Source organism: Dreissena polymorpha, chromosome 2, assembly GCF_020536995.1.
Source record: "Dreissena polymorpha isolate Duluth1 chromosome 2, UMN_Dpol_1.0, whole genome shotgun sequence".
In the NCBI taxonomy this organism is placed as follows: domain Eukaryota; kingdom Metazoa; phylum Mollusca; class Bivalvia; order Myida; family Dreissenidae; genus Dreissena; species Dreissena polymorpha.
This window is the reverse complement of record NC_068356.1, coordinates 35,296,361-35,319,248: the sequence shown is the minus strand read 5'-3', so window position 1 is coordinate 35,319,248 and position 22,888 is coordinate 35,296,361. Positions and strand designations below refer to the sequence as shown.

Sequence of the window (22,888 nt, the reverse complement as noted above, 5' to 3'; positions counted from 1 at the left end):
GGCCATTTTTCTAGACGCTAGGCATAAATGGGTTAACTAAAAATTACATTATATTTCTCACAGTTGTCAAACTTGATCGGTATTTTGAAAGATAAGTACTCGTTTCATTATTGATTTCAAACATTACTGAATTATGTGATTTTCTCGTGGCCTTTATTCTATTCATGTTTTGTAACCAGTTCATGTTCGGATGTCGCTGATATGATGTCACTGATATTCCTCTTAACAACTGTGATGTTAGTTAGTTTTGTATCAGGTTCAATTCAATAACAAGTGAATAACGAATTGGTTTGGAGATATAATCAACCGTGGAGTAATAAGATCACTCATGACCGGAATTTTAAAAGGTCATGCCATCCATTAAATTATTGTTAGATAACCCGTCCGAATAATATTTAGGTCTGCATTACGAATTGTGTGTAAAGTTTACACGAAAATCATTCCCGTGTTAACAATCAAAATAATATACACTGTATTATATTTGTATTGTCTCGAATGTTAAAAATCAGTCGGTATGTGATAACTTAATCATAGTTCACTTAGTTGTGGTTGAGTTTGCAGCAGAAGTTATAGCCACTGCTCGCAATAGAAAAGATACGGATGAGTCTCGAACCTACAGGAATTATACGGATGGGGAAGGGGGGGGGGGACAATAGAAATGCTCAACATGTTAACAAGAGAATATGGATTTGCAAAAAAACAAAAAAACAACAACAACAACTATACATATTTTATGTGAATCAATTATTTTTTATAAGCAGTTGTTATGACTTGTATACTTGATATTACATTACAATTGTAAAACATGGATATTTAAGAGTAAGTTAAGACCGTTAGTGACTGTTCGACTTTAAATCTCTCCTATATCAAATTTATGATCGAGGTGTTAATTTTTGACAATCTACACCAAAGGTGAGATAATGCCCGTTTGTGTATATATGAAGGAAAATTCAGCTCGTTCATAAAATGTGTTGTAAATTATTGCTAGTTTTATCTTGACATGAATAAATACATAAATTCATTTTAAAGCCGATGGGAATAGATAACAGCTGAATATGCATTTCATTTATCGATATACACGGGTCATTATTAGTCAAACATAAATGAGAAGGACTTTTCGCTAACAGATCATAAAACCAACACATGTTAATTAGAATATTCTTCTGGTCATAAGCGTAATTAATACGATTCAATTATTTTCATATGTCTCCATATGTACATGCGTTGTACAAAGGAACTGTACAATCAAAAAAGTTAACATCTGACTAAACCATTACACTAAAGGTCTTTTTGGGCTATTTTCGTGTTTATGACAGCATATCAGGATTTTCAATTGGGATACAAAATAGAGATAGGAACACAATCTTCCTTCGAGGGTTCTGTGTCATGCCAATCCCTGCAGCCTGCCCGGAACCAATAGCTTGTGTTTAAATTTTCGAAGCTGCTTTTAGAATTGTATTGCACCACTTAGGGTATGATGCGTGTAAACAAAACCGTATCGGCTAAATAGTTGCCATAGTCCACGATGAGCATAAGTGACTATTTTGCAATATTCAGATTGCACTCCTCTCGGGGTGCTTATTGAGTGTTTTAACCCATTTACGCCTAGTGGACTCTCCCATCCTTCTAAATTGGATCAATTTATTTCCAAAATTAGGGATGTCTAGTATATTTATATCTATATTTAGAATATTTCTTACAGAAATTCCGTTAAGCAAACAGCGCATACCCTGATGAGACGCCGCATTATGCGGCGTCTCATCTGGGTCTACGCTGTTTGTCAAGGCCTTTTTCTAGACGCTATGCATAAATGGGTTAAATGATAATTTTGTCAAACTGTGAACAATGCTCTATACAATCATTTGATACGGCTGGAAAACTTGAATTGTCAAGTTATCATACAATATATATGTGAACTTTCATTTATAAGGAGTTGTTATTAATTGTATCATGTACTTTTATACTTTTTATCTTATCTAACGATATGTTAATCCATATCCCCCTAATTTCTGGTTTTGCTTTACTAGGCAGTCAGTACTTTTTTCAGCGTCTATATTATGAAGGTATCATATATCGTCGATTTGTTTATACATCCGATATTTCCCAAATTAACTTGTAGTGTTTTGTTTAATACATATAACTGTCGCGTTTAGCGATTAAACAAAATATATTCAAATAATAAGTTGGCGTTGGTGCATTAACTCTAATCGTATTTGTTTTCGATGGAAAAATCCATTTGGTATCATGACTATCATGTAAATTACCTTTCAAAATTACCGCAGTTGATTAATAAAGATAATTCTATTAAGTTCTCGACAACTAAAATGGATGGGAGAATAACGTAATCAGTTAATGACAATTTGCGTCCTGGTGGTTTTTGTTAACTTTCATACAAACCGTGGGTAATGCTGTGTATATATATAAAAAAAAAGGTAAACATCAGCTTAACACGACGAAATATATTTATAAAAAACACGATAAGACGCATTTCTTTAACCCCCCCCCCCTATTTTTCTCACATAGCTTATTATAATTAATATTAATGCAAGATAGTTGACTATTTGGTAGCAAATATGTTATTGTTACATGTTAATTATATTAATTACATGTAGGTGGTCTACGATTGATATATTAGACTTTTTAACATTGTGTTTAACAATGTATACAGTGTAAAGTGTAACATTTGGAAAATGCAAAAAAAATGAGACACGTAAAAAGGATTGTGCGTTCGTATCATCATTTATTTTAAACAACGATCTGAATTGTTGTCTTACTTTTCATAATATAATAAATAAATGCATACACATTTCACATTGTTGTCTGTTCAAACCTCAACGGACTGTGTCACACATAAACTTCGGCATTCATGAAATTGCTATGATGATGTACTATGGGGATTTCATCCCAGCCCGGACATAGAGAAAGTCCATCTCAAATTCCTTAAACAGACATTGTCTATTCGACCACAAACTACGTCTGCGGCAGTGTATGGCGAGCTGGGTCGTTTTCCTTTAGAGTGTATAAAAAAGATGCGTATCATTAAATTTTGTTCAAAATAAAGCAGAAACCAGATTCTTTACTTTTTAAATTGTTGTTAGATTTCGATGATTCTAATTCGCATATTACTAACTGGGGTATTAAACTCAAGATATTGCTCCAGGATATAGGATTGCCTTTTTTATTATAAATCTGATATAACCACTAGTGATGTTAATTGTATTTGTCAGCGTATAAAGGATATCAGTTTATATACATTGTACATGGGTTAGCGATATTGATAACTTGCCTAAACTTGATGATACGTATCGTTTATTCAAATCAAATTTTGATTTTGAAAACTATTTAGATATTGTGGTAAATGATAGGGATATAATTTGTTTGACTAGACTTCGCTGTTCTGCACACTCACAATTCATTGAAGAAGGTAGATATAGAAATATTCCAAGAAATGAACGAGTATGTACAAGATGTAATATGGGTGTAATTGAGAATGAATACCATTTTTTGTTGATTTGTCCATTGTATAGGGATTTAAGAAAACTATTGTTACCTTAAAATTATCTACGCTGGTCTTCTATTATAAAATTTAAGCAACTGCTGTCTACTTCGAATAGAAAAACATTAATTAACTTGGCTAAATTTACTAGAATGGAATTTAATTTAAGATCTAGTCACAATTAGTATAATGTATGTATATATGTATATGGTTTATTGTTGTTGTTGTTTTTTGGTCAACATTCGCTCAACCATTAATCATTATTTCATGTCCATCATATACACCATACTTTTCATCACAATTGTTGTATATGCATTTATTCACACCGTCATTACATGTATTATGTATGTTGTTTGGCTATGTACAAATGTATTTGCCAATAAAATTGACTTGACTTGATGAAGTGAGAGACAATGACTTGGTCAAATAGGAGTTTCATACGTGCACATCGATGACAAAATTAAATGTTTATCGGAATTGATATCACATATAAGATGTCCAAAATGAATTAATTGCACAATCAACACCTCCGAAACGATCAATATTATTTTGTTTAAGCGAAAACATTCATTTACATGAAGAGTACACACGAATGACAAACATTATCAAATGTCCCTATCGTCCATTAATTTGTCCAATTATTTTCGGTGATTGATACCGTAAAAAACCTTTTACGAAGATTATGATCTCATTCCATTTTTTGAAGTCAACAACACCACCTGTTAATTAATTCAAAATTACCCCAATCACTTCCTCTAGATCTAATGTATGTATTTTTATTAAGTTAAACTATATGGAAGAAGCGTTTGAGTCTAATATTATCGATCGTTATAAAATTACTTTTGGGGATAACACATTCGTAACGATTATGAAATATCTCAGGATCTCATATATTAAAACAATTTAAAACGAAGATACAACACAAAGACTTAGTGGATTAAATTAATAATAAACGATGTTAAACCAAATACTTGACGCGCTCTGTGGATCTACTCCGCTCTTAATGAAATTTCGCATAGATAGAGTTTAGGCAGTATAAATTAACGAGGCAATACTGTGAAAATAAGGTATGTATGTATACACATTGCTATTGAAAATTGTACGATACCGTAAAAACAAGCTTATTTTTTGTTTTCAATTCGGCTCATTTAAGTTTATCACGATACAATTTGTTAACATACAGTCTGCGTGCATTTATGTTTTTATAGCATCTACACTCAGATAGTAAATGCAGTTAATCATCTTTCATATAACTTATATAGTAGACATTTGATATATACGTACAGTGTGCATTGAATGAAACATCGGCATTAATGACTATGTTAATTGTTTATGGTATGTTTTACCACACGTATAACGTAACCACTTTTCACTTGTAGGCAATTCATATTGCTAGCCATTATTTTTTCGAGCACTTGTAACAAATAAATAACACTATTTTATGTGTATTTATGACGAGAAAACATCGTTTATTTCTTGATATCACATAATTAAAACAAATCGGATTCAGAACATTTCGCTCTATGAGGTATTGGCTTTTATGTTTCTCTTTCATTCCGCCATTCATCAGAAGTCGTTACTAGGAATCTTGTTGGGCTGGCTATTGAACAAGCTGCTGTAGTTTTTGCAAGGCGATTGCCGCGATCGACAACTTGTCAATGTATAGTTTGATGAATACGGATGTAATGTGGGCATATTTGGTAATCATACAGGAATAAACCAATATATTTGATATATTCAGTTCGCTATGTATGACGAAGTAACTTACATTGTCCATTACAATATTTGTAAGCTATTTAAATTGTACAAAAGATAATTATTATTGAACTTGATGTTGCAAAGATATATCAGACACAAATATGAGTAAAAAAGAAGTTATTCTTCTAAACAAGCATACTTTAAGTGCATATAAATATTTATTTATTCCTACCTATGATTTCGATACGTTTTGATGCAAAAAGCAAAAACAAAACAACATATATACTACTTTTCTTTCCAGAGATGCTAATTTGTAGTTTCACTTATGTTTCTAGTCTTGAAAAACGCTACTGTATTATGTAATTGCTTATTTACGATGTACTTTCAATTAATCGGCATCAAAAGAACAGGTAAACTTGCGACAGCTCTGTTGGAGGATTCTTAGAAAACCGTCAAGAACATAACATTAGTTGATTTTCACTGTTTATTTAATTGCGTAAGTAATAGTTAATATTGAACATACGTTTTCTTTTAATTATATGTGTGTTTTGGTTCGTATAACCAATGTTTTTTTGAACGAATAACGGTACAAAGTAAACGTTTCGTAACAGAGTGGCCATACGAGTGTTATCATACGTTTGGAGTGGCCATACGAGTGTGATCATACGTTTTGAGTGGCCATACGAGTGTGATCATACGTTAAGATACAGTTTAACCAAATGATATCAAGGTGTGCTCTGACAGTTTGCAGACCGCACCAAAGTTAAACATATCTTAGTTTATACTTTTCTGAAAGGGATAGAGCAATTTTTTGGTAAGTTTCAGAGAAGAGTCGCGTTATTTTTTAGGATGTAATTAAAATGATCAATAAGGTTATATTAATTTGAGATTCAGTTTAATCCCCGTTGAATTGTGTTCGTTATTTTGTTGCGTTTCGTATGTTTCGTTTTGCTACAATACCTTATTAATAAAAAAGCCATATGAATGAATATTTTGTTAAAACGCATAATATGCAGGAGTCAATACATTGCATACAATCGTTTTTTATAAAACTGATCAAAATTTGAATCCAACATATCTATAAAAAAATAAATGCGATACTTTGCCGTGCAACATCTACCAGCTTCAAAATTCCTTATGTGCTTTTTTCCCTATTCCGAAATTAAGATCGGAAAATGGTGAAGAGAAATCGGCTAGTTTATTAAACGTAAAGTAAATTATTGCCTCTTTTATCTTGACATAAGTAAATGCCTCATTTAATTTTGAACTAAATGTGATGAGATAAGGTCAGTTCGAATGTTGCATTATTGTCATGCGCGGGTCGGGTTGAAAAGATCTGAAGAAGAAGCCATACTAGTTTATATTTCGTTACATTGAAAAAGGTTATTAGAGTATTAAACTCCCTTTTCATGATCAAAGAAATCGTCCCTGTAAGATTGCATACCATATTGAGCTTTATTATTGTAAACATCAGTTAGCGCAAATAGTATGATAAAATATACTGAACCAATTTTATATAGTTGGTATTTAAGTATTTGTAACTTAAAAAAATTTTCAAAGTTAAAAAATGTCTAACCTATTTCGAAGTTAAACAATCAACGTGGTTTCCGTTTGATATTTGTTTTGTCATAACGATCGGAATTGAGCATACATTTACTAGCGGGATAAATAAAGCGAAGTTTGTTTTCATAGCCTACAGTTAGGCCAACTAACTTACTTGATCGTAATATCAGTAACGACTGCTCTGGATCTAGATACGCATGCCGCACAGTTCTGGTCACACTCTGAGGGTAAATCCTTGGACTTTTCCAGCAGATGATATTTATGCGATCGTCCCGTACGGCATATAAATGGTCTATAATAAAAAATATATTGTTATATGCATGGATATTCTATGACTATATACTAAATTATACTAAAGTGTACAAAGTTACTAAACAAAACGCGTATTTAATAATTAAGTGTGGTCGTTCGCATACATTTATATTTCAAGAGTGGTCGTTCGCAAACGTTTTTCAAGTGTGGTCGTTCGCACATTTATTTTTCCCCTTTTAATTATACTATTTACACTGTTAATAACCTTTTTTAAACCATTTAGATTTCGAAGCTGTTCTTTTGGTCTGTTTCGTATAGTTTAACATTGACAACATTGTCTTTTAAAAGAGAAACGCACACAGAAACAAGATGTGTGGTCGTCTACATCATCGAATTCGATATTTGTCTTTGAATGTTCTCAAAAAGCATTATGCCTAAAATATGAGCAATGCATCAATGAAAAGTAGAATTCGCACTGTGTACGGTGCACCAAGGCATTGTAACATGTATTCTGCTAAAATGGAGAAAATATAAGAACACGTACCTTCGATTGACGTTTTGTCCATAAAATAGCCGTGGTCGTTCGCATTTGTGGTCACGTGACAGTTTTTGTTCCCGCACATTGGTGATCATACGTTTGGAAACAGTTTAACAAAATGATATCAAGGTGTGATCTGACAGTTTGCAGACCGCACCAAAGTAAGACATATCTTTGACTATGCGTTTCTGAAAGGGGTATAATAAGAGTAATCGTTTGGTCAGTTTCAGAGAAGAGTCGCGTTAATTTATAGGATCTAATTAAAATGATCAATATTGTTATATTAATTTATAATTCATTTTGAATCCAGTTGAATTCTGTTCGTTATTTAATTGCCTTGCGTTTGTTCCATTTTGTTACAACGGTTTATAAATAAAATAGCCATGTGAATCTTGTTAAAGCGCATAATATGCAACTTTGTAGAAGTCAATGCATTGCATGCCGTCGTTTTTATAATGCTGATCAAATTTTGAATCACAAATATAAATAATGACACTTTGCCGTGTAACATCTACCAGCTTCAAAATCCCCTATGTGTTTATTTTTCCAATTCTGAAAATTAGATCGGAAAATGGTGAAGATGAAGTCGGCTCGTTTATTAAATGTAAAGTAAATTATTGCCTCTTTTATCTTGACATAAGTAAACACCTTATTTCATTTTGAACTAAATGTGTCGAGATAAGGTCAGTTCGAATTCGCATTATTGTCATGCGCGGGTCGGGTTGAAAAGATCTGAAGAAGTAGGCATACTAGTTTATATTTCGTTACATTGACAAAGGTTATTAGAGTATTAAACTGTTCTTTGGGCGTATTTATTGTCAACAGTTTTCATGCATACATTTTGTACAAGGAATGCACACACAAAGATGTAAACGGCTGAGTAAATGATTGCACTTCAATGTTTTATCTAGTATTTACAGCCGTGGTTTTATTTACTATTACGTATGAAGTATAAAAGTAATGCGGATAACAAATAAATGATGATTTAAATCGATTTTAAGCAATGTGTGAACTGTAGTGGACTGTCAATAGTGGATTGTAATGAAAAAAACGTTTCATGGCTGTAATGTTTGTAGAGCAGCAAAATGTGTTTTGATTTTAATGTTCAAACAAATGTTCATTTATATTTGTAAAAGGTTGTGTTAAATTAAATAAAAGACAGAATAATTATTCAAATTGTATTTTGATATAAGACCTATGCGATGGGTTTGTATATGAACAGTTTTTGGATAAACTGATGTCAAAGTTGTGACCATTCATTTGCTGCAGAATGTGTGCAAGGTAAGGCTTTAGCAGTTATTTGTTATACTATAATCAAATTCTTGAATTCTATCTAAATTGTAATTCCTTCCGAATAATAAAACATAACTTAGTTCAACAAATTTCTGAACTTATGTTTATTTTTTCTCTGGTAAAGTATATTGACTGAACCAACTGTAATGCATGTTAACGGGACCAGTTCGCAACTGATATCAAAACTCAGTATTAAACAATCTACAGAGGATTTATATGACTGGCATATTTTGGAACGTTTTTTATAAATACAAATGTTTCGAATGACGTTGGCACATCTGAAATTTTACTTATACATACGGATATGTTATTAAAGTAACGATTACCGGGTTGATATTCATATAAATATAGACAAACTGTATCTTCAAGAACAAACGTTCAGATTGAAAAAAAAATCTTGATGTGATTTTACAGAATGCTTGAATTAAGTAGTTGTACTGATTGTGTATCAGAAAATTATGATAAACATATAAGTATCTGTGATAAATATGTTGCTTCGTTTGTGAACATTGATAGTTTAAAACAATAGTATGCTTAAAACGATCATTGTTTTAGTAATTAACCCATTTACGTTCTCAAATGAAACAAACAGGATGCATTTCAATGGAAACTATTTTTCTAAAAATTCATGTGCTTGTTTTAATCTGGACAAAAACATTTTAGTTTGCTGTGTTGTGATGACGAGTCGCATATTGTGTTCGCTTTGGACCCTTTGTTTAATACATTTATTTACTCTGACAAAGTGTTTTGTTCCAAATTAATCACAATGCCTGAATAAATGAGAAAGCAATGTAAATATTTGATTGGTGAAAGTAACATTAACGACTGAAACCAACACAAAGAATTTATTGTGGATGTTTCAATGTTATAATTACGAATACTAAAAGAGACGGCACACGGTCTTATTTGTCAACGATTTATATCGTTAAAATTATGCTTTTAAGCTAATTATCAGTGCATCGCAACGTATTTATTATAGAGCTTTTTAAACGCACACGCATCATAATGTTTTATTTGCTCAGGGAGCAGCGCCAGCCAGAAAACTTGAGATTGTATAACCTAATAATGCTACAACAATTGCGCTACGCAGTTCATGTTTGCCGTTCTTCCAAATAACATTTCAACCTTTAAAAAATCTGATAATTATTTAGCTGTAAATAACATTTTTATTTCCAGTGTTAGCGACTGAGGCGATAAAAAGTGCATAGCTGACTGCCCAGGTCAGAAAAATGAATGTGGCCGAAAGTATTGCATGTTGTTTACTAGATTGAGTTCGATTGATACTAATATATTGTTTGGATGTATAATTAGTAGTAATTTCCGGCTATCTGATTACATCTTTAAATAATATAGAAGTATACACTATTCAATATGTAGACAAAATGGATTTAGTTCAGTCTAGCTATTCCCTCAATAAAGACAATCCCATATCTTATTGTAAGGTTTCAAATTGTGTATATGTAGAAAAAAATGACATTTATTTTACGTGTATGTCGAGGCTGTAGCTAATCTTCAGAAACAATTATAATGGAATGTAAAAAATACGTCCATATGCGTATGGTAGCCATAAAGTGTGATTATACAATGTGGCAGTAAAGAACTTTGCACTTAGGTATTCAGGTGCATTGCCAAGCATAAGCTTGCATAACTAAACATGCGGCTCCAAGGACTCACAGGTTTAAAATAGGCCGCCATGTGATAGGGCAGGTCTCCTTATAAGGCTGTAGTCAAACAATGTACACAGTCTAGAATCCACAATTTAAACCACTTGCTCAAAACATTTAACACATGTATTTATCTGGGCTCATTACGAAAATATTTTTGTTTGTTCAACAAATTACTGCTTGGTGTTGGGGCAGTTTTCCGTTTAAAACTTTGCGAAATCTATAACACTGCTCAGTTTCTCTAAGAGTCGGATAAACGCATTATTGTCTTTGGTTCACTTGTTTTGATTTTTAATTCCTCAATATAGTTCGGAACGACAAAATTGCTAATGTATATAGCTAATTGCTTCCTTTAAAACTTAATTTTTAAAGATAAGCACATTTTTCAGCACTGGTTTTAAATATTACCAAATAATTTGATATTCACATGTTTTATCGATTCGTGCTTTTCGTAATAAGTTCATATTTGGATCACCGTGATATTATTCTACTGCTATTTGTTAAAACAACTGTGAAGTTGGGTTTGTATAAGGAACAATTCATTACTCATAGTTTAATATCACATTCAGTGTCGTCTGGAGATATTAGCAATCGCAGAGTACTTTAATCACTCTTGACTGGCATATTAAAAGGTCAGGCCATCCTTAAAATATGTTTGTTTGGGACCGATTGATCCGAGAACAAATTCTGAGGAGGGTGGTGCAACTTAGAATCGTTAAACATCCTTAAAATTGAATAATTTGCAAAGAAAAAACAATGAATATTATAACGTTAAACAATTCTGTCAAGAAATCGTCCTCATTACAAATCTCTCATGTATTGAAATTTATGCTTGAGGTGATTACTTAAAATGGTCTTCACCATAGGATAGATAATGTCCTTTGGCGTGAATATAAAGGGAAATTAAGCTCGTTTATTAAATGTGATGTAAATTATTGCTTATTTTATCTTGACATGAGTAAATACCTACATTGTTTAAAAAGCGTGTGGGAACAGGCAACAATGACTGTTTATGCGTTATAGTTATCGCTATACACTGACTGTGTTAAGTCATACATACGTGAGGAATCGCTAACATATCAACGAACACACAACTGGGGATACGAATATTCAGCTGATTGTTAGCTTGTTTAATATCAGTGAATTGTTTTAATACGTTTCCATATGAAAATGCGCTGTATACAGGAATTATACAATTAACATAGTTAACACCTGACAAAACCATTACACTAAACGGTCATTTGAGCTTGTACTCGTGTCTATGACCGCATACTAGAATGTTAAGTTGGGAAACAAAATGATGACAAGGAATGAATGTGGTCGCCTTTACAGATAGAAACAAACTCCTGATTCGGACACGGTTCTGTTCAATGCCAATCCCTGCAGTATTCCAGGAACCAATAACGAGTATTTTATTATTGGAAGCTGCTTTAAAATTGTATTGCACCACCTAGGGTATGGTACTTGAAAATTGAATAGAATAGCTATCGGCTTAATAGTTGTCGCGATCCAGTATAAATATAATAGACTTGCAACAGTTTTGAAATATCCAGAATTCAAACCTCTAGAGGTAGTTGTTGACTTTTTTTTAAATGGTCAATTTGCTACATTGTGAAAAAAACAACACGGGGACACGTGGACAGGCAGCAAAACTTGAAGTGTCCGTTCAAGTTATGATACAATATCCATGTTATACTGGGATTTTAATTTATAGGGAGTTGAAATTAAAATTATTATTTAGTTTGACGCCATATATCTTTTCTTACAATGCGTTGAGCACAACTCTCATAATCTGGGTTTAGCTATCCTAGGCTTTCAGTACGTTTATAAACGACTATGCGATGAGGTTATAATTGAGTTATTAATACGTGTTGTATTTCCCAACTGTAACTTGTAGTTTTTCGATCAATACATATAAGTGATCGGGATAAACGTTTAAACAAATCAGATTCGTAGAATTAAGTGGCGTTGTCATATATATTCACACAGTAATGTATTTCGCTGGACAGAAAATCCATTTGATATTGTGGCTATCATCATCTCACACAATCTTTCAGCAAACCCGCAGTTGGCTAGTGAAGAGAACGCTATCGAACAAACAATTATATTTAACACTTCATAGTTTAAGTCGATGGGAAAATAATATAATACATTTATTACAATCTACGTCAGTCATCTCAGATGCTGTGTCATGCTGTTATTTTGCATTAATAGTCGGAATATATCGACATAGTACTTTTTAAGCGTGGTTTAATATCACCAAGTATAGCAAATATTAAACCACACTTTAAAAAAAACTATGTCGATATATTCTTACTATTTTAGAAAATACTAACAAGGCAATACTGTAACAATAAAGTGTGCAAGGCTTTATTTAGAGAATCCACGATACCGTAAAAACGGGATTATTGTTTTTATTTATAATTTAGGCTCATTTGAGAGTTATCACCGACAGTAAGTTAAAGTACAGTCAGGTTGCATTACTGTTATGAATCGATGAACATTCATTTATTACATGCAATATATTATCTTTCACTTGAGTATATATTTGACATTACGTAGTTTTATACGCTCAATGTTCATTGAATACAACAGTATCACATATGGCTTTATCAACTGTGTGGGGTGGTTTTAGCATACTGAAAAAGGAACATCCAATGAAAATAAGTAAATGTAAATTGCTATCCATCGTTTCTTCGAGCACTTGGAACAATTACTTGTAACATTATTATTTGTGTATTCATGGCGAAAAATGCACACACATTTAATGCTTCACCTCATAGAGTTCAGACTATTCGGGTTCAGACAAAATGAAGTATTGGATTTAATTGCTCTTTTATTCCGCCAATCATGATTTGTTGCTTCTGTGCGGACTGGCTAATGAACACACTGCTGTAGTTCTGAAAGGCAATTGATGCGATCGAGGAAAACGTGTCAATATATATTTTCATGAATTCGGATTTGATGCAAAATGGAACACACAATGTTTCCCAGAGATGTATAGTTTTGAAGCCTTTATTCCGTAAGTGAATAAATTTCTCTTGTACGGATGCTTATTTGTAGTTACACTTATGTTGCTTTAAGTAATTTGAAGGACGTTACTGTTTTATATCATGGCTTATTTACGCTGTTTTTACGATAAATCGGTATTAAGAGAACACATTTTCTTGCGATACTTATGTTTGAAGATTCTTACAAAACAGGAAAGAAAATAACAGGAGTTTTTTCTGTGTAGTTTATTGCGCAAGTAATATTGAATGTTGATTGATATTATCAACCTTACCGAGATGGTAAATACCATATGGTTTATCTTAATTTTCTGCGTGTTTTGTTTCGGATAACCAATCCTTATCTTCAACGATGAACGGTACAATTTATATGTTTTGTCACAGAATTTGACAATCATGGATACAATTTAACAAAATGATATCAAGGTGAGCACTTACAGTGTGCAGACCACGCCAAATTTAGACATATCTTTGTCTACGCTTTTCTGAGTACATATATTATAAATATATTTATATACTGGTAGTAGGTGTCAAATAACTTTTCTGTCGATTATGAAATTCGAGGTGTAAAAGAGATTTATATAAGAATTAAGCCATGGCATACATCCTAAAATTGAAACATAGTTATTTGGGCATTACGTTTTGCTTATTTCAAATGTATATAAGTTGTAAAAGCATTTACTGAAATGGTAAATCAAAGGTTACATTAATTTGAGATTCAAATTTAATCCAACTTAAATGGGTGCAATCATTGGTTGCCTTTAAAGCGTTTCCTGTATTTACAACGCGTTATAAATATAATAGCCATATGCCGGGGGGGGGGGGGGGGGGCATGCGTAGACGGGAGCTGACTGGGTTTTAGTGAGGCAAGTTGGAACTGACTTATAAAATGGTCGTCGTTTTCTAGATTTTCGCCAAGGAGTAGCGTGTTTTTTCACTTGGTAAGCCACTCTGTATCTATTCTCAATGAATACACCCTTTCTGCTCAACGGTGTTTGTGCTTTCCTCGATTTTTTGTTTCAAGATCGAAAACGTCGGAAAAAGGTTATTGAAGGAAAACCGTCCACAAATGTGTTTTGTTTACCGTAATTGTAAATATAGCATAAACCACGATTCTTTTATTTTTAAGATGCGTTTTATCTCTATTAATTCATTTAATGCCGAATTATAATGGTTTAATCCCCCTTTTTGGAACTGACTTTCTTTGAAGCATATTTTGCGATACGACTTTCAAACGTCAAACACAGCTCATGCCCGTGTTAGAAGGTTTTTACACGAAATAATTGTCGTGGATGAATTCCGCATTGATGCGAATGTTTTGTAAAACCTTTTTCTCATGAGATGTCAAAGGTTTAGATTGTGTATTCTTTTGCATGAGCCCATTATGTAATATATGAGGCATTTGTTAGTAGTAAGTCATTAGCTCAAAAGTGACATAAACATTGATTTGAATGTTTTCTTACATACTTAACTCTAACATCTAGTGTGCGTTATATAAGGCATTTGATTGTATTATTTATACTGTTTTTATATGTTTATTTTAACACAAATGAACATACGTATGTTTGAATATGCCTAAAACACAATACTGCGCTTACTGAACGGATTCTTACTATTTTCTGGTAACAAAACGCCAGTTATAGACGTTTAGGTTGCCAAGGTAAAAAAGAAAGCGTTACTAAGTGTGTACCGCTCTAGAAAGCGAAATGTACATGGAAGCTCACCCATCAAACAAAAAAGATTACGTCTAAGTACCACGCCAGTTTAACACACAGAACAATGACATACACTATGCACTATAAGTGTATTGAAAAAGCAAAAAAGGGTAAAGCCGTTTCGATAAAGCTTAAATGGGCTTTTTGCACGTTTGGGTAAATTGACAAAATTGAAAAAAGTTGTTTCAGATTCGCAAATTTTCGTTTTAGTTATGATATTTGTGAGGAAACAGTAATACTGAACATTTACCATGCTATAAAATAGCCATTATATGCATTTTTTGACGATTTAAAAACCCGAAAATTATAATGCGTTGCAACGCGAAACGAATTTATAATTTGGAGAGTTCTGTTGTTGTCGTTATATTTTGTGAAACTACGAGTATTGCTTATATTAAGTATAAAATACATCTGGCATTGTATTCGGAAGAATGGCCGAGTGGTCTAAGTGGTAGACTTTTTACTCCAGGACTCCAGGGGTCAGTGGTTCGAGCCCTGCTGAGGGTTACCTTTTTTCTTATTTTAATTTTATTCTTGTTTTTTTACTGGAGCTTTTTTATCCAATGTTTACATTTATCAATATAAAGCATTTAATGACAAACTTCAAAACATGCCAAAATCTGTGAAAAGGCCCCTTTAATGAGACAACAATAATATCGTTATGGCGATTCGAAATGCCCGAACCGATTTGGAATACCTGACGCGAGCTGAGACGATGTATATCAGTGGAAGATTATTTTAATTATAAACTTAAATATAAACTGATAATTGAAAACAATGACATTTAACGCGTTTTGACACAACAATACTGATACATGTATGCAAATTTGATGTGGAACATTTTTGACGACATGCTTTTAAACAGGTTTTGTAGTTGGTGAATATATTGAAATCGCGAAAGTGAACGTGTAGATAGAGAGATCTATGCAAATGATATGATTTCAGTAGACATGATCAATATATACATGTATTTTATTTCTCTTTTATACTTATGTGAACACTTATTATTTAAGACTGTTGTATTGAGAAAAATAAAGTATTGGTTCACCTCTTCCGTTGTTACTAAATTTGCCCGCTAATCTTAAGTAATGTTAATGTGTCAAATGAATAACGAATTAGTTCAAACCAAATTTAGTTTGACCATTTAGGCCTATGTAAGCGCTGAGTACTCTTAAAAATCTATGCAGAAACATCGTGTGATGAAATGATGTAACACAGATAATTGTTTATTTTAATATAACCAAATAAAAACAGGAAGCTAGCATCATGTCATATATGGAACGAATAGAGTAATTAAGTAGCACTTATAACAATAATTTGTCAGAATTGTCTATGTAGATTTTATAAAAATACTACAAACATAAGCTGTACATTTTTTGGTTTGCTTTATGTGTCTTTATTTGCTGTTGACGGATTTTTTCAGGCATATTCTACATTTAAACTCATATAGTCCACGAATGGGGAATGGTCTCTCAGTCTTCCTCTATATGTAAATTTCTAGTTACATATACTGCAACGAAAGATGCAATAATAGATGCACTTATTAACGCCCTCTAAGACTGGCATCAACTGAAAAGACGGTAAAAATAGTAGTTAAACAAAAGTTCATATCAGAATGGGGTCGACAAGTCTTAAAATAAATTACATTCATTAAAATATTACAAAAAGGGCTGATAAAGATTATTTTATCTCGTATATCAGCCACAACACAACACATTTTCTGGAAAAAAGGTGAACTTTTTTTCAGTTAGTCTGCAGGTTTTTCGTATTTCACTACTATATTCTACAGGAAGTAACTTGATTAACAAACCCCTTATATTGCAAAACATAGCATGATATAAATAAATAGTATTGGACTTCAAATGTAATTTTATTACAGATGCCCTTATACATACGAAACAGCTGATTTTAATTTGAAAGTCAGGTCCTAAAACGTGCTTAAAAGAAAGTCAGTTCCAGAGAGGGGGTTAAACCAATATAATTCGGCAATACATACATTTTTAGAGATAGAACCGCGTCGAGAAAATAAAATAATCGTGATGTTAATTTTGTTGTACAATACACATGCACTAATACTTTGTTTAATAAGAAAAACTGATATAAGTACATCAGATTACTCGAAAGTCAGGTAAGTAAGAAACTAAGTTTTGGACGGCTGTTCGACAATAACTTTTGTAATCCAACGTCTACGATATTGAAACAAAAAACCGAGGGAAGCTCAAACCCCGTAGAGCCGGAAGCGATTATTCATTTTAACGAAATATAACTATTAAGTGGCTTACCGAAGGAAAATCCACGCTACTCCTTAACGAAAAAATCATCAAAAAGACTCCATTTTGGAAGTGAATTCCAACTAATCTCATTTAAACTAAGTCAGCTCCCGAATACGCATGCCCCCCCCCCCTGCATATGGAGGAACATTTAGTTAATTTTCGTTATATGCTCTAAATTTGACAGACGTCAATCAATTGCACACATACGTTTTGTTTTATGTAAATCAACTTATAAATTAAAAAAACATAGAGTTAAATATGAGTTTTTGGGTAATTCGCGTCGTTCAGTATCAAAACTCTGATTGTGTTAAGAATCCGAAATTAAGAACAGATAATGGTGACGAGAAATCGGCTCTTTTATTAAATGTGGAGTAATTTATTGACTCTTTTATCTGGACATGAGTAAATACAATATTTCATTTTGAACTAAATGGGCCTAGATAGTCAGTTCGAATTTGCGCTATTTTAAGGCGAGGGTCGTGTTGATTTAAATGAGAAAGGGACGCATACTAACATATTAATTGGAGTATTTAACTTTTTTGCGTGTTTATTGGCAGCAGTTTTTATGAATACGTCTTACACACAGAATGTACACACAAAGGTGTACACAACTGGGTAAATGATTGCACTTCAATATAAATTGATCTAATATTTACAGTCTTGGTTTCATTTGCTATTACGTGTTAAGTATTGACTTTATACGGATAACAAATAGATGATGATGTAAATTTATTTAAAGAACTGTGTGAACTGAAATGGTCTGTAAACAGTGGGCTTAAAAGTAAACATATTTCATGGCTGTATGGTTAGAGGAGCAGCAAAATGTATTTGTGTATAGTATTGCCCAGTAATGCTTTCAATTAACAGTCAAGAAGTGTAAATTTGTACGTGTAAATGTTGTGATAAAATTACAGAATATGCATAATAAATATCAAAATTTAATTGTAATATTAAATCTGGACTAAAGGTTTGTAAATGTACATTTTTTGGATAAACCGCATTTGTGACCATTCGTTTGCTCCAAACCTACATCGAGGTAAGGCATCAGCAGTATTTTTTTCAAAATATAATCAAATTCTCGATTTGGTTCCCAAATGCCATTTGGTCCAAATTATAGAACATGTTACAGTAGAACCCATTTCTAAACTAATGTATAGTTTTTTTCTGGTTAAGTGTATTTTTTTAACCAACTTGATTGCATGTTCAGGGGACCAGTAAATAACTGATATTAAACCCCAGTGTTAAAAAAATATAGAAAGAATAAATATGATTGTAATATTTTGGAACCTTTGTTATAAATAAAACATGTTAAGGATTACGTTATATTGATATGTTATTAAATAATATGTAACAGTTTTGTGTGCACATAAGTATATAAAAACTGTATTGATCAATGTTATGCACGTATATATCAGAGTATTGTCGACTAAAAGTATTTGTTATAATAAGAAGCGTCATGTTTTTTGCTGATCTTTAGTTTCTGCAGGTATTCAAATTGTAATAACCGAAACTGTTACACTACTTGCAGTTATAGAACGCGTGCCACTGGATTGGACTATTATCAGAAACTAAGATACGTTTGCATAACAACTAACATTTTAGTTGATAAAATGTATGATATAATGTCATTTATGCAATCGTGAATTTGAATAGTTTTTACGATTGTGTAACAGATAATTATTAAACATGTAAGAATCCTGTATCCGAAGTAAATATGTTGCTTCTTTTGTCAGGTAAGATTGTATTATAACATAGTATACTTAAAGGATTATTGTTAAACCAATAAACCCTTTTACGTTCTTAATGGATATAATGGTGTCCACACAACGTGTTCTCAAATAAAAAAATTTATGCATTTAAATGGAAACTATTATGCCCACACAGAACAACATCATGTACTTTTGGTGCATTGGCATAACGAGTCTTATATTTTGTTAGCTATGGACCCTTAGTTCAAATAAATGTATTAACTCGGGCATTTTTCTTTGTTTCACGTTGATCTTTATGCCTGACAAAATGAGCAAGCGTTGCTAATATTTGATCAGTGAAAGTAGCATTTACTGCAAAAAAAACGAACTTATTGTGGATGTTTCAATGTGATAATTACGAATAATAAAAGAGACGGCACTCGGTCTTATTTGTCAACGATTTCTATCGTTATAATTATGCTTTTAAGCTAGTAATCAGTGCATCGCAAAGTATTCATTATGTTGCTTTGTTTAAACGAACATTAATCATACATGTTTTATTTAGTTATTGAGGAGCGCCGGACAGCTCGCTTGAGATTGTATCACCTAATTATGTTTCAGAATATTGATAATGCAGTTCTCTTGTGCCATGATCCCAAATGACTTAATAAAGCTTTTATAATTTTTTTTATTTTTTTATTACCAGTGATAGCGACTGAGACAATGAGCACTGTATGATGACTGTATAGATCAGAGAAACGAAAAGTATAGCAGGTTTTTCCCGTTTGAGTTCAACGGAAACTCATTCATGACTTAGATATAAAATTAGTAATAATTGCTGGTTAAAAAGATACACGTATTGAACTCAACTGTTTTATACCGTGTTTTTTTGTATTTATAAATATATACATTTTCTTACTACCATAAATATGCCCTTTATTTATAGAATGCGACAAAGGCCATCTAGAGTATAAGGACACATCACTATTTCTTTTCTTATACCGAACGTGACTTTCACATGTTAAATGTATATATACATCAATCTCCTCCGTGTGCAATACTTACTGTTCTGTTCATTTGCCTGTGATATTTATATAATATAGACCGCGCGTGCAAAATAGTAATGAATTTCGTCGCCCCGTGGTAACACCTAGTTAAGTTGCACTGTAACAAATCGCTTTATTATGTTAATAAAAGCAATGCTTTAAAACGGACATATTATTTGAAATCAATTACAAACAAATATATAAATAGAGGCATGTTTTAAAAAGGGAATTTGTTCTAAATTAGAACTTACTTTGAGAGTTACACAATTTGTGTCAATGTGTGCCACTGCTGATACAATCGTTGATTATTTACAGATTGATGCACAGAAAAAACAAGTTGGGAAAATATAAGAAACAGAAAATATATCTTCTGGCTCAATGGCACAATAGTGACCATCAAGGCAGCCTGCGGGTACGGTCCATATGAATTTGGGACTGCCTGGCGGGTCATAATTCTGTCAAAGGATCATATAGATATTGCAATTGACGAACCTGGTGATGCGACACAATCACACGTATAGCTATTGTCTCACAAGTATAGCTATTGCCTCGTATACAAAATATAGATTAACGTTTTCACAGTAATGTGCTTTTAATGAAGTTTTCAATTTAAATATAATTACACTTTTAGGCCTCATAAAGTAATGCCTTTCTGTCTTTTGTCATATTTTTTAATTTTCTATTCTCGAGTAATAGCTAATTGCTTCGTTTAAATGTTGGTTTTTAATATACGACTGCTATAAATATCCCAAGTATTTGAAGAATGTTGTCATTTATTATTTAAATAAATCTCAATTGCGAGTTGGCTTATTAATGGTTATCCTACGATAAATGTGTATCACGATAAATTACTAAAATAAAGGAATGAAAATCGACTGTAGTTTTTACCGAGTAGTTAATTGCACAGGTGTTTGTAAATGTTGATGCTATTGAAAACTTTTACGCGATGGCAAAACCATATGTTTCCCTTTCATTTTCGTCGATTTCAGTATAAAAACGAAGATTTATCTAAAGTTTAATGGTACAAAGTAATATTTTCGTCACCGACTGTGTATATATAGATTTTGATATTTTACACTAAACGACTTTAATGTTTACTCAAACAATTGGCCGACCCCATCAAAGATTGTCTTTTGGATAGATACGTCTGTTTTTTATCCGAGAATGCACATAGTACTTGTCCATAAGTGTTCTCATGAGGACGACATTACGTTATTGAAATGTATACTCAGATGATTCAATGACAGCCTCTTATAGTGCAAGACCTGTTTATAGAGTAACGTGGATTATTTATTGTTACAAAACATAAAATTAAAATGCAATAATACTTAGATGTATATGCAAATGTAAAGACGTCATGTAAATACAGCTAAATAGCCAAACGAATGTGCATTTTATTTAATTGCATTCACTTCTATGAAAGTCACAAATTGACTTTCCGCATCCTTCAGTATCAAATTGAATTTCTTAATTTACCCCGAAAACAAAAGACATAATAGTACAGATGATTTGGCTCGTTTTTTTAACGTGAAGTAAAATGATTGCTCGTTTTGTCGTGTGAGTTAATACCAACTTTCACTTCGAACTAAATTGAAAGACAAAACGTCGGTACGAGTTCGCATGAACGTGTCGTTAAAAATGAACTAGTGACAAGGGGATACTCGACTCTTTGCTATAAAAACCATACAATTGTTTATTGGAGTATTAAGCAGTGTTCTCGTGTTTAAAGTCAACAGCTGTCATGTATACGAGCCTTGTACGCAACAATATATACAGCTGAGAAAATCACTACTTTACAATAGTATTTGAACACTTATTTGCAGCCGTGGTATCATTAAGTATTAAGTGTATAGCAAAGAGTATTTACCAAATGTCAACTGGATGATGGTTTAAATGAATTTAAGGCATTGTGATCTGTGAACTGCAAACATTTGTCGTTGCTTTATAAAGTGTTATTATGTAATTGAGCTGTATTGAGTGCGTGTAATTTTAATTTCAATTTAAAGTAAGAAAGAGGACATTACAATCGGTTATTATTGCGATTTAATAAAACAATATACCAAATAATTATTATAATGTAATCCCAATATAAAAGATCGGCAATGCATTTTCAGGTTTCTGACTGTACGGATGACACATTTGTGACCATTATTTTGCTAAATAACGACCTGCTTCGAGGTAAGTCTGTAGCAATAGCTTATTAATGTTATGTTTTCCTTTCCTAAGCAATATTGTTTCCATGCGTTCTTGTTGGAGAATAATAACATTGAAACATTTGGAATTTACGTCCAATTAAATTGTTTTTGTTTGTATTAAAAACGTTCGTTCTTATTAAGTGTATGAAAGTATGTGTATGTCCTTAAACGTTAACATTATCATTATAATGATTAGTCGCTTTTTTGCTGTATAAGAAATGCTAGGATTTTACTATTATGTGGTTGGTGTATAGTGTAGGACTAATAGAACATTACTAAGTTTTAATAATTTAAAAACTCGTGTTTAGTTTTACTCTCTTATAGCTCACCCATGTTGATCATAACAACTTTGATCTGTACATTGGTGTATCCTGCGGATAAACAACAGCTTGTATCGAATTAAATGGTTAAATAATCAAGATATCACGCACAGCATTTACATATGTTAAGCCGTCAATT

General features: G+C 32.3%; 1 protein-coding gene across 5 annotated transcripts in view; it reads left to right on the top strand.

Annotated features, from left to right (window-relative positions):
* Nucleotides 1-22,888, top strand: part of LOC127866575 (cGMP-dependent protein kinase 1-like) — a 212,936-nt gene that overhangs the window by 23,119 nt on the left and 166,929 nt on the right. For all 5 annotated transcript variants that reach the window (XM_052407200.1, XM_052407201.1, XM_052407203.1 and 2 more), the window contains one exon: nt 22,349-22,412. The gene's annotated coding sequence lies outside the window, so the exon portion shown is untranslated. The remainder of the gene's footprint in view (nt 1-22,348; nt 22,413-22,888) is intronic.